Source organism: Lycium ferocissimum, chromosome 8, assembly GCF_029784015.1.
Source record: "Lycium ferocissimum isolate CSIRO_LF1 chromosome 8, AGI_CSIRO_Lferr_CH_V1, whole genome shotgun sequence".
NCBI lineage: Eukaryota > Viridiplantae > Streptophyta > Magnoliopsida > Solanales > Solanaceae > Lycium > Lycium ferocissimum.
Window position 1 is genome coordinate 2,293,153 of NC_081349.1, and position 11,847 is coordinate 2,304,999.

Here is an 11,847-nt window from a genome sequence, read left to right on the forward strand (position 1 = left end):
AAATTTCTACTATTCTTTAATTAAGGGTCCTAAAATGGACTCGAAAAAAAAAAGGGTCCCAAAATGCCTGTTTGTGAACTTGCCATTAGAAGGAATACTAAAACAAAAGAACAAAAAAAAAAGTCAGGATTCAAAGGGAGGAACGCCCCAGTAATTCAGGGAACAAAATTAGTTATTTATGGATACCCAAATCAGATTGTTATTTTACATGCTAATCAATTAGTCAAGGGTGTTTAGACTGTTACGGTTCGCATTTTGTGGGCGGGGTTAGCACTCAGAAAACTACTTCGAACTTGTTTGTGCTTTTAGGACTTTGTTTTGAAAAAATTCTAATTTTTTAGAAATTAGAAAAACCAAGGTGAAGGGTTTATTCAAATAAAATGATAAAACCTTCGTAATCCAAAGTTAGGTTAGGGTTACGGTGATCACGCAAAGGAAAAGGTGTTAAAACCTTTCGTATTGAGGATCGATCTTATCTTGACCTTCGAATTAGGTGTATGATTATTTGCTTTTACTTCTTATTTAGTATTTATTTTCCACATGATAGAAATACTGTCATTTGCTTGCATATCATTTGCTTTGAAAAGATTCGAATATATTCCCTTTATATATAGGGTACTTTAGATTTAGATTTATAATATCCGGGTAATAATAGGCTCCTTTTATGTATAAGGATAGTGTATTTTGTTTTGTAAAAGTATATATATATTTATGTTTTAATCACACACTTCGTCTCGATTCAATCCGTATGATATGTTAGAACGTCTAATCTTAAACTTTGTATTCACGAACGTATTTCACTCGCTTGAATAAATCCAATTTTATAAAAGGACATGGTTTATTATTAAGAATCCGTGATTCATATGAAATGATTGTTTTGTCTTTTAGATGGGCTTGAGCCCAAAAATCATTCTTTCCTTTTGTTTTCTGGTTCAAACTCAGATGGGATTAGGCCCCAAAACATTAGTTTTTTGGGTTGGGGTTGGCCCAAAATCAGCCTGTTCTAATCTAGCTTTCTATCCAAAACTGATTTTAACTTTCCAAAATGAATTGTTTTGTTGCAAAACTGATATGGTTTTCTTAGGGGAATGATATAATGTTTGTGGTTTTTGAAACATCTTTGTGTCAGTTTTGATCTTGTATCAAAAGTTGTTTTATTTGTTATTCATTCAGGTTTTAAAAATCATTATACTAAATCTGGGTTTTTTTTTACATCGTTCGGGGACTTAAAGTCTTCTAAATGGCATAAGCAACGTTGGCCTAAGACGACTAGTTCATAACCGTAAAGGATTCCAATAAATAAAAATGTTTTACAAACACACAAATACAATACAATATCAAAATATAAATATGTAAATAAAAGATAAGTTAGGCTAGGGGCGTACCAAGCCCCTAGTTAACCATTTTTACCCATGGTTGGGCCTTCTACGTATCTTCAATATTTGCTTCCCTTTCTCTCCATTGGACTCATTCATGTTCTGAAAGAATCGACATTGTTGGGCTGTAGCCCAACAGGTTTGGTTTGGACCAGCCCAAGTGGCATGCAGTGAAAAGAAGGAAGGAGAAAAAGGAACCTGGATAAAAAAAAATACTACTGATCTTACCAAATATATAAGAAAGCATGTATGTATATGTATATGTATATATATATATATATATATATATATATATATATATACATACAGTGAAATACATATATACACACACTCAGTTTCTGAAGATTGGGCCCAAAAGACCCATCCACACATCTTATTAATTCTGCCCGAACCCCTGTTGTTTCCCCATTTTGTCTAAGTTTGAAGTAAGGACTGCTTCTATTAAAATGGGCCAGGCCCACATCTATGCTAAGACTGAATTGGATTGAGATTGAGGCTTACATGAATTCTATCCCCTTGGTACTCATCTTATATGACTACCTTACTCCCATATACATCTAATATTCCAATGATATACTCATAGGATATGTATACCAAGTGTATATCATATGTATATCTCTTCTCTTTCTTATTAACGTAGTGTATATTTATATATATCTAGCCTTAAAACATGACCTTGAACCTATGACTCAATCAATCGCTTAATCATCTTTCCAAATTTGCAAGCAATCGCCTAATCATCTTTCCAAATTTGCAAGCAATGATGTCTAACCTACACTAAGGCCGACTCAGACTCAAACTAACCAAACCAGCACTAGGCAGACAATCCACACTTCATTGCATGCACAACTTCACACAAGTAGCAGTTCTATTCAAGTTAGGAGACCACCATCAGAGATGTATATCCTCTCAGCAACCCTACACATTACCTTAACTAACCAACAATCCTTACAACAAATTACTTCAAACCACATATGTTCCCAGTTCATGATGTCAACAGTGCCAATCATAACAAGGTAATGTGAGCTAAAGAAAATCAAGCATATCACACTCATTATCTTAAGTAGGTTTGAGAATCAGACAGAAACAGAAAGAGAAACAGGTAGTATAGCATCCTTCTAGTTTGAGCAATCAGAGGCAAAGGGAAAGGGGACAGGGCTGAACAGGTCCAAATGCATAGAAGGTGCCACAGAGCTGGCCAATGTTCATTCCAGTACTTGTAAATAGGATAAAGAACATAATATGTGTACAAACAACATAGGCCTTCATATGCATAGTTTGGTTGAACAGGAAAAAAACTATCTTTGTAGTTTTGACAAGGTCTTAAGAAAGAAATGGCATCAGAATTTCAAACAGCTTAAGTGTCTTGTGTGATTAACATTTTAATTTAGATTACACTAAGGCTCCTATTTGGTCTGTTTTTCCCCCAAGAGATTAGCATCATCAAATGGACAGTTCTTACTTTTGACAAATCATTAAGACACTTAGTGAGTTTATTTTATGGCAACCTTGGATTCAATGATAAGGATGAAGGACTAATAACATACATATGATCACATTTATCCCACAGACTCATAGGGTTTTATTTGGAGGAGAGATGTTAAGGACCCAAGTTGAACTTGGTCCCTCTCAACCTCTCTTTAAGACACCTTTAAAAAGACTCCCTGTTGTCAAGTGATTTACATGGATCATATACACACTTGTAGTCCTGTCAACTCATCATCGAACCAAACTAAGCCCTGAGCCAACACTGATATATATCTATTAAGGGGAGGTGCATAACTGATTCATGCCTAAAGTTATTATAGTCAGACAGGACTGTTCAATGATCAAGACAAAGTAGAAACATGATAAGCCTACACTGTGAGCCTCATCTAGACCTTTGCCCAATTTGATTATCACAAGTTGAAACCTTAAGCAAGTTAGGATAAAATCAAGTAGCAAACCTGTTTCAACACTTAAAGATAAAGCCAACAATGTTTTACCATTAATTCTAACTAGGTTTGGAATCCTTTCATACTTAGTTTGTGAACACAGTTTCATACAAAAGTCTAGGCAGATTCATGTATACCTTTACTCACAAAACCACCTTAAGTACATTTGAATAATTTTGAACGAAACTTAAGCCTATGCAGGTATGTTTGCATATTTTAGGTTCAACTAGACATATCCAGGCCTAGCTGAGCACTTCTGGATTATCTTAGACATGTTTAAGGCTTAAGCAGACATGCTTAGATTCATTTAAGCATTTTTTTAAAACCTATTCAATCCTGTTCAAGTACAGTTAAGAGTATCCAGGCATATATGAGCATTTCTAGGTATGATTAGGCATGTTTATATCATTCAATAGGTCCATATCAATCTCTTCTGAGCTAATAACCAAGCAAACAAATGCAAACCAACATAATTCTATACTAACAGGCCTATATTAACAACAAAAACAACTAAATTAGCATTAATACTAATTGACATTACTAAAAAACTAAGCAAAATAAACATGAAAGCATAAAAATGTAAAAGGCATGTTAAGAGAATTACCTTTTATGAGTGCAATCGGAGCAAGAATGGACTTGGAGCCTTCTTTGTGCTTCCAAAATCAAATTCAGCCACACAAAAGCAAAGTAAATTAAAATTTTGAACTTAAAACTCAACCTAAGAGGCTAAGTTGAAACTTTTAGACTACGAACCCCAATTTTGAGTATGAAAGCTCAAAACTCAGGTTTTTGGTGTTGTATCCCTGTGTTCCAAACTAATTTTTTTTTTTAGATTCAATGAAATGGGGGTTCTATTTATAGAACCCCAAAACACCCAAACCCTAATTCCCCAATTTATGTGGGACAAGTGAAATTTCTAAAAAATACACTTGGTTCTCACAATGAACGACTCAGATCGTCCCAAAATTGAAATGAACGCATGATTTCTAAGCTTATTCCCTCAATCCGGTTGGTTCATGAAGAACCAATGAGATTCGAGGATTGAAGCAGTTCAAAACAAATGTCATTAATGCATTGAGTACTTGATTCAGACGGAAAAAATGGAAAATAAGAGAGAGAAGGGTGAGAATTACCTCTCTTAGGTTTTATTTGGTGAGAAGGAGTGGAGAGAGACTTACTCGCAATAAATGCGGCTTGATTCGGCTATGCACGTACTGAGAAAAGCCTGTGGAGTCTGTGTTTTCGCCATTTTTTGCAATCCAGCTCAGAGGAGAGAGAACGGAGGGGGGTGGCGGCTAGGGTTCGGTGAAGGAGAGGGAAGAGAGAGGGAGTAGGTGTGTTTGGCGTGGAGAGAAGAATGAAAGGAAGTATGGGGTGTTACCCCCTTTAACACGGAGCTGGGCCGGGTCTTGCCCGTTTGGGCTATACTCGGTCCATTTTCTTTTAAATAGGCTGATGGGCTATTCCATTATACACATATATACACATGATATACATTTATTGTCACGACCCAACCCACGGGTCGTGCGCGGCCTAAAAGAGTCGAACCCTTACCAATATAAACCCAACACTTAAAAGCATGTAACAAATCACCCTTAAAATTTAATAAAATTAACCGTAAACATTTATTATAGGCTTGTTTCAATATAAATAAATTCGAAATAAAACCCCGGGATCTAGTCTAGACGAGTACAAGTGCTCCTACAATACAAGAAGACAAGATCAATGACCCGGAGCAAGAGATAGGCAATTGGAGAATATCCATGAGACCACTTGTGCGACACTTTGAAAAACCAAACATCTACACCCCAAAAGCGTAGCAAGAAATTAAACACGTTTTGAAGCATCATAGGTCGACTAAGATTAGTTCACGTAATACAAATGAAGTTAATAAGATAAGCGGATAAGTCGATGAACCTCGAGATTCTAGATAAAGTCCGTTGAAATTACTCCGTTGCTCACTTATTTTATTTCCCAACCATAAGGTGTTCTACTAAATTCCAACCTAGTAACTCTCGAGTTCACAATTGTCGTATACTGAATTTTTGCACTTATTGTTCAAAGAGTCCACCTACTCGCCTTACTACTATGCTATGATGCATCTAGGGAATTAAATCACTATCTAACGACCAACACTACACTTACCCTGTATAACCCCTTTCCCACTAGGCTCTCAACACACACACGGTTTAATGGATAATGTTAAAGAAAGTAATACACCCGAGTACGACAATAAATCATGAGAATGCAATGCAATGCTATAATGCATACACGCCGTACACACGCGTGGTTCTTTGCTCGGTAACCATGAACGACCCATGGTGTCCATGTACCACTCGTTCCGGAATACTCCTCGAACCCGAGCACAAACCTCCACTCCGAAAAGAACCTCGGACGCGGGCCACATTATTGGTATACACATATGTAATCCAGTTACTCGATCCCACGATCGCAAGGCCGGATAACACCATACGAAACTCATGGCCTATTTACAGATCAAAACACGGCAAGTATAATGCACAAAACTACCTGACAAGTCAATCATAATCCCAGCCCGTGATGGGCGCAATGCAAAACAACTTTATAGAATTCAATTAATACAACCTCCTAATTTCAAGGAAATAACCATATAAGCCATCAACAATAAGATATACCCACGAGAATTTACTCCCCCCTCCTAGGGTAGCATTAAGTAATTACAAGGTATCTCCATAGCGACCACATCACTTCTTATTAAGCTAAATCTTTATTATCATAGCCCTGATTATACCCTATTTTAATCGTGGAGAGAGACCTAAGCATGCATTCTCCTATCAACTCTAATGTATATATGATTAGCTAATCAAATTCTAACTAAAGTAAACCATAACCTATCTCTTTGGTTAACAGATATTTGATTCTCCATGAATTGAACCTAGAGAGAAGGGGTATCTTTCGTAGGGATAGGTGGAAGGAAGGGAGAGAGGGTTTTTACTTTCTTGGGTGTGTTTTCTTTAGAGAACCCAAATTTTATGTTTGAAAAAGGAGAGAAAAGACCAAGTACACGATTTTCGGGTGTTACTCCTTCGGACCGCTATGGCGGTACCGTTGCGGCGGTCTGGGTCGGGTCTTGCCCATTTGGGCTGGACTCGGTTTTTTCTTTAATAGGCTCCGCCTTTTATGGGCCCGACATTTTCTAAACCCTTCAAATTGATTTTCCCCCTCCTACAAAAAATATTATGAAGCTTATTAAATACAACCCTACTTAATTTGGGCATGGTTTATATTAAATAACATCGTACATGTATACTACATGTATATCCATGTATACATGCGTATATGTACCGGATTTTGATACTCATTTTAATATATAATCATAATTAAGAAAAGACTAATTAATTTAGACATTAATTTAGACCCTTTATCCTAATTAGATGAAAACTATTCAAACAAGTAAAGGCTAATTTTTTCAAATATGTCCTTAATTAATCAGGCCAATGTATTTGACCTTTTCATACAAGGTCACAATTAAATTTCACAAGCAATTTACAGGCTATTTTTGCAACAATGGCCTCAATTAGGTCAAACAATGATTGGCTTTCAATTAAGGTCAAAATTGACCATTTCAATTGTAACCACAATCAATTTTGTAGTAAACAATTTTTAGGGAATCAACCACAATTAAGCATTTAATTAATTATGGTAAAATTCTAATAAAAATGGGGAAATTAAAAGTTGAGGGGTAAAATGATTAATTTATTTAATTAATCAAATTCCTTGAATTAAACGGAATAAAATACTTACTAATTGATTTCTTTGATAATTTAAACAATTAAATAATTGTTGTGAATTGTCTTCTCTTGGTTAAATTTAGCAAATTAATTTCTAAATGATTTATGACACCATAGAAATTATTTTACCAAATAAGAATGGTAAAGTATTTTCTAAATAATTTTATAAAATCATTTTGACTTTTAAACATACCTATTTCACTCTATTTAATATCCAACGACTCTGGGTAATTAAAATAAATTATGGGAGGTAAAAAATTAGGTGTCAACATAGACAAGGACCACTACAAATACTCAACAGTTAATAATATTCATGTCTTTGGGTTAAGCCATAATCCAGTGGAGCCGATTATTCTGCAGATAAGTTTCTTAATCTATATTGGTAAGTATACTAAATAATCATTGTTCATCATTCAGCAATAAATTTTATTCCACTTAATTTCTATAGGAATAATGGATGAACAGAAGTTATAGTAAACATAAATAAATATCCTTCTTTTAGCAAATTATATCAGAAGGCATGCCTTCTGATGTTTTATTGAATAAACTCACGTTCAACAAAAAATAAAGACAGGAAAGAACATATAAAAATAAAAATCTCGCTAACCTCTAAGAGAAAGAATACTCAGAGATGATTTACATTTTCGCACAGAAATAAAAGTAACATATTTGTGATCATATCCTGTGTCAATTGCAATGTGTTTCCTTTGCGTTTCTCTTTGATTCTATCTTTCATGCCTGCAGTATCTTCCTTGCCTTGATCCTTAAAGATGGTACTTAAACTTTATCCATATTCAAAATCTTTCTGCCCATGGAATGAAAGTTGTGATATTGTAGTTGCTCTCCTTCTGCAAGTGTTGTATTGCCAATAAAATCTACAACTTGTTTCCTTCTCTGGAAGTGTGTCATCGAATGTGTAGTTGTTCTATTATGTGCTGAATCTGTTCCACTATGTTAACAATTTCCCATGGAATTTTTCATACATCCTGCAAAATGTGTTTACGAACTAAAGAGTTTGTTTCAATGCTACATTCTGCAGGTTGTTCCTCAAACAGTACTACATTGTTTCCTGGGCTGCAACTGTTTCTTCTATCATATTTATTGTGATGCCTAATTGCTGAGCTTGTGCATATATAAGGTCCCCTCTATCATCTCTTAGACAAAATCCATATGAACTGATGCGTGGATTGCCTTGACATGCTCCATTTGCGTTACATTTAATTTCTTGTTGTGGTATCCTCCATTTGACAATATAACAGTGAAGTTTTGGTCTATATCTGCTCAAGAAATCTATCACTGATGGCTTGTCTGCAGAAATTCTTGTGAGCCAAGAGTACTTAACTCTGATCAATTGATTGATTGTCTATTGAACCCGGTATATCATCGTGTTGTAGGCTGCGTTTCCTCCATGCTTGATTGAGTTCCTTCTTTTTGACAGCTCCCACATTATAATGGCTAGTACTTCTTGATAAATTTCTTGATATTTGGGAGATGCAGCTGCTTTCCACCACCTTATGATTACTTGCTACAATTGCAGCCCTTCAACGTTCAAACCTGCACAAGAAGCAAACTGTTTCCAAAGCTTAAAAGCTATTGGAGATGTTAGAAAAACATGGGTCATTATTTTATGTCTGTAATCTTTGCAACATCAACATCTAGAGACTATATAGATTTTCATTCTTTTCAGATAATCATTAGTAGCTATATTCCTCTTCCAGGCCCTCCATAGGAAAAAAAAATGATTTTGATTAGTAATTCCTTTAACCAAATTAATCCTATATGCCTCAGATGGCTTCCAATTTTTTGTTAGTTTACTTCCAAGAACTTTTGACCGTAAACCTCCATTAGTTTCTCCCATCCACCATGCTTTGTAATTATCTAAATCCAAGAGTTTAGTACTAATGTTATCCTTAATATGTTTTACTACATCTTCTAATAAAATTTCCTGCAGTTTTGAATGTTTTATGAGCCTCCAATTATAAACTCCTTTACGTCTAACTCCTCATCAATAGCGATTTCATTGCCAACAAAGTAAAGAGCCCTTTGCTTTGTCCAGTTATCAAACCAGAAGTTGGAATTACCTTCTTTGAGTTGCCACCATATATGATGCTCTGCTTCTTCTCTGACTGTGACCATCTTGTTCGATGCATGTGAAGCTCCTCTTTATTGTGCTACGACAGGATGTAACTTGTTGCAATATTGTTCCCCATGTATGAGCTCAATAATCATATTGATGTCCCGAAATTCCACCAAAATTTAGCTAAAGAATCCTTTGACATATCATATAGTGATCTGAAGCCTAGGCCACCTTCACTTTTGGGTAAACACATCTTGGCCCAAGCCACTGAATGCTTCCCTTTCACTCCTACAGTATTGCTCTAGAAAAACTTGGCAAAAATCTTATGCAATTATTCTATAACCCCTTTAAGTGGATTCATAGCAGATAGTAGATAAACTAGCATGGTTTGTAGTACATGTGTTGTGAGAATGTATCTTCCACCAAATAATAAAAATCTATTTTTTCAAGACATAACTCTTTTCATCACCTTTCTGATCAAGTATTCATAATAAGCAATCTTTCTTCTTTCATAGAAAACTAGATACCCCAAGTATGCATAAGGGAATGACCCTTCTTCATTCCATTTTTCCTCCTTATTCTTCCTATAATAGCTGCAGGCACCTTTTCATGGACATAGAACGAACCCTTAAAGTTATTCACCAACTGACCTGATGTTTTCTCATATTCGCTCAATATCTTCATCATTTTCTTCAAGGAGATTGACCAAAGGAGCAAAAAAGTATGGTGTCATTTGCATATGAGAGGTGGTTTACTCTTTGAATCCACTTTGGCATACCATATCCCTTAAATGTAATATCATCATGTAATTTATTCATCCCCCTAGCCATGGTTCTTGTTGCAATTATGAATAATGTTAGTGATAATGGATCACCTTGCTTCAAGCCTCTTGAAGAGTGAAAAAAAATCATGTGATTGACCATTAATCAAAAATGAATACCAGTTGTTAGAGACAAGCCTCCATACCATGTCAATAAACCACCTCTGAAAAATCAAGTTGTCTTAATACTTTAGTCAGATAAATCCAGAAAACTCTATTATAGGCTTTTGCCAATCAAGCTTCACCACTAAATTGTGCAGTTTGTTTCTCTTGTTGATGTCTCTGATGATCTCTTGTGCTAACAAAAAATTCTTAACAATACTTTCACCTTTAACAAAATCAACTTGAGTGTTTGAAATAATATAAGGCAGAACAATCACTATTCTTTTATGCAACTTTAGAAACGATTTTGTTAGAAAAGGTGCTAAGGCTAATTGGTCTCAAATCAGTAAAGTTGTTGATCACTTCCTTCTTTGGAATTAGGACAAGGTTTATGTCTGTTATGAATCTAGGAAGTTACTGTCCACAAAAGAAGACCCTCACCATTCTAGTAACATCATCACCTATAATATTCCAGTAGATTTAGAAAAAATGTCCAGAAAATCCATCTGGACCACTGGTGTTATCTTCATAAAGCCTCTAAACTGGCAGCTTCACCTCTTTATCGCTAGGGAGAGCAATTAATGATTCATTTTGCTCTTGAGTTATCAAAGAGGGGAGGTTCTGCAACATATCAAAGTTGGAAGTCCTAACCTGCTCCTTGAATTGCTCTTGAAAAAAGTTAACTACTTCATTTCCAATATCATTGTTAGAAGTGATCCAGTCTCCTTGGCTATTCTGAATCCTTCGGAGAGTCAGTTTTTCCTTCCTCCTTTGACATAGGAGTGAAAAAACTTAGTGATTCTATCCCAATCTTTAAACCACCTCATACCAGCTTTTTGCTTCCATTATTCCTCATCTAAATGCTATGTAGAGCTTCTCTGTTCATCATGGATAGGTTAAGTTCAAGCTGCAACTCCTTCACCCCGATAACATCTTCTAGAGTGGATATTTGCTGGAGGATGTTTCCATAATTATCCTTACTCCACTTAGCCAAAGCCTATTTAACCTTTTTCATTATGGGTTAAGTTCAAGCTGCAACTCATTCACTTTGATAACATCTTCTACAGTGGATATTTGCTGGAGGATATTTCCAGAATTGTCCTTACTCCGCTTAGCCAAAGTTTGTTTAACCTTTTTCATTTTAGCCTGAAACTCGATGAAAGGATTAGTTGCAAAATCTAAGCACCAGTTGTCTTGCACCACTTCCAAGAACTTAGGATGTTTAGTCCAGATGTTCAAGAATTTAAAAGGTTTAATTACTGGCTCCTCTTGACTGTCACACACAACATGGAGGGGTGCATGGTCAGATCCATACCTTATAAAATGTGACACTTCACTTGATGGGAATAAATCCATGAACTTCTGATTACCAAAAACTCTGTCAAGCCTTTTGAAAATGCACTCCTCTTCATTTCTGCCATTCCACCATGTATACTTGTTGCTATAGAACTTCAATTTCAAAAGACCACAGTTGTTAATGAAATGAACAAATTCAGCAGTTTTGGAATGATGTACTGGAGACCTCCTAATTGTTCTTCTGGTCTAAGATTCACATTAAAGTCTCTCCCAACAATCCATTGGACTTGAAAGTTTAGAGTTGCTTGGCCAACAGAATCCCACACATCTAATCTTTCAATTGTTGTACATTTAGCATACACTACTATGACAAACACCACTTGCTGCAAAGTTGTATGAGTCAATTTAAGAGTAACATGCTGCACAGCATCACCTGACTTTGCCACTTTTGTTTCCAGAAAATTCAAACCTG

The 11,847-nt window shown here is 35.5% G+C and overlaps 1 long non-coding RNA gene across 1 annotated transcript; it reads right to left on the reverse strand.

Moving 5' to 3' along the window:
- Positions 1 to 1,270: 1,270 nt before the first annotated feature.
- Positions 1,271 to 4,678, reverse strand: LOC132067125 (uncharacterized). Its single transcript, XR_009417050.1, has 3 exons — positions 4,489 to 4,678; positions 3,915 to 3,963; positions 1,271 to 1,501 (listed from the first exon to the last, which is right to left on the reverse strand). It is a non-coding gene; the product is annotated as an uncharacterized LOC132067125 (long non-coding RNA).
- Between the last annotated feature and the right edge of the window lie 7,169 nt (positions 4,679 to 11,847).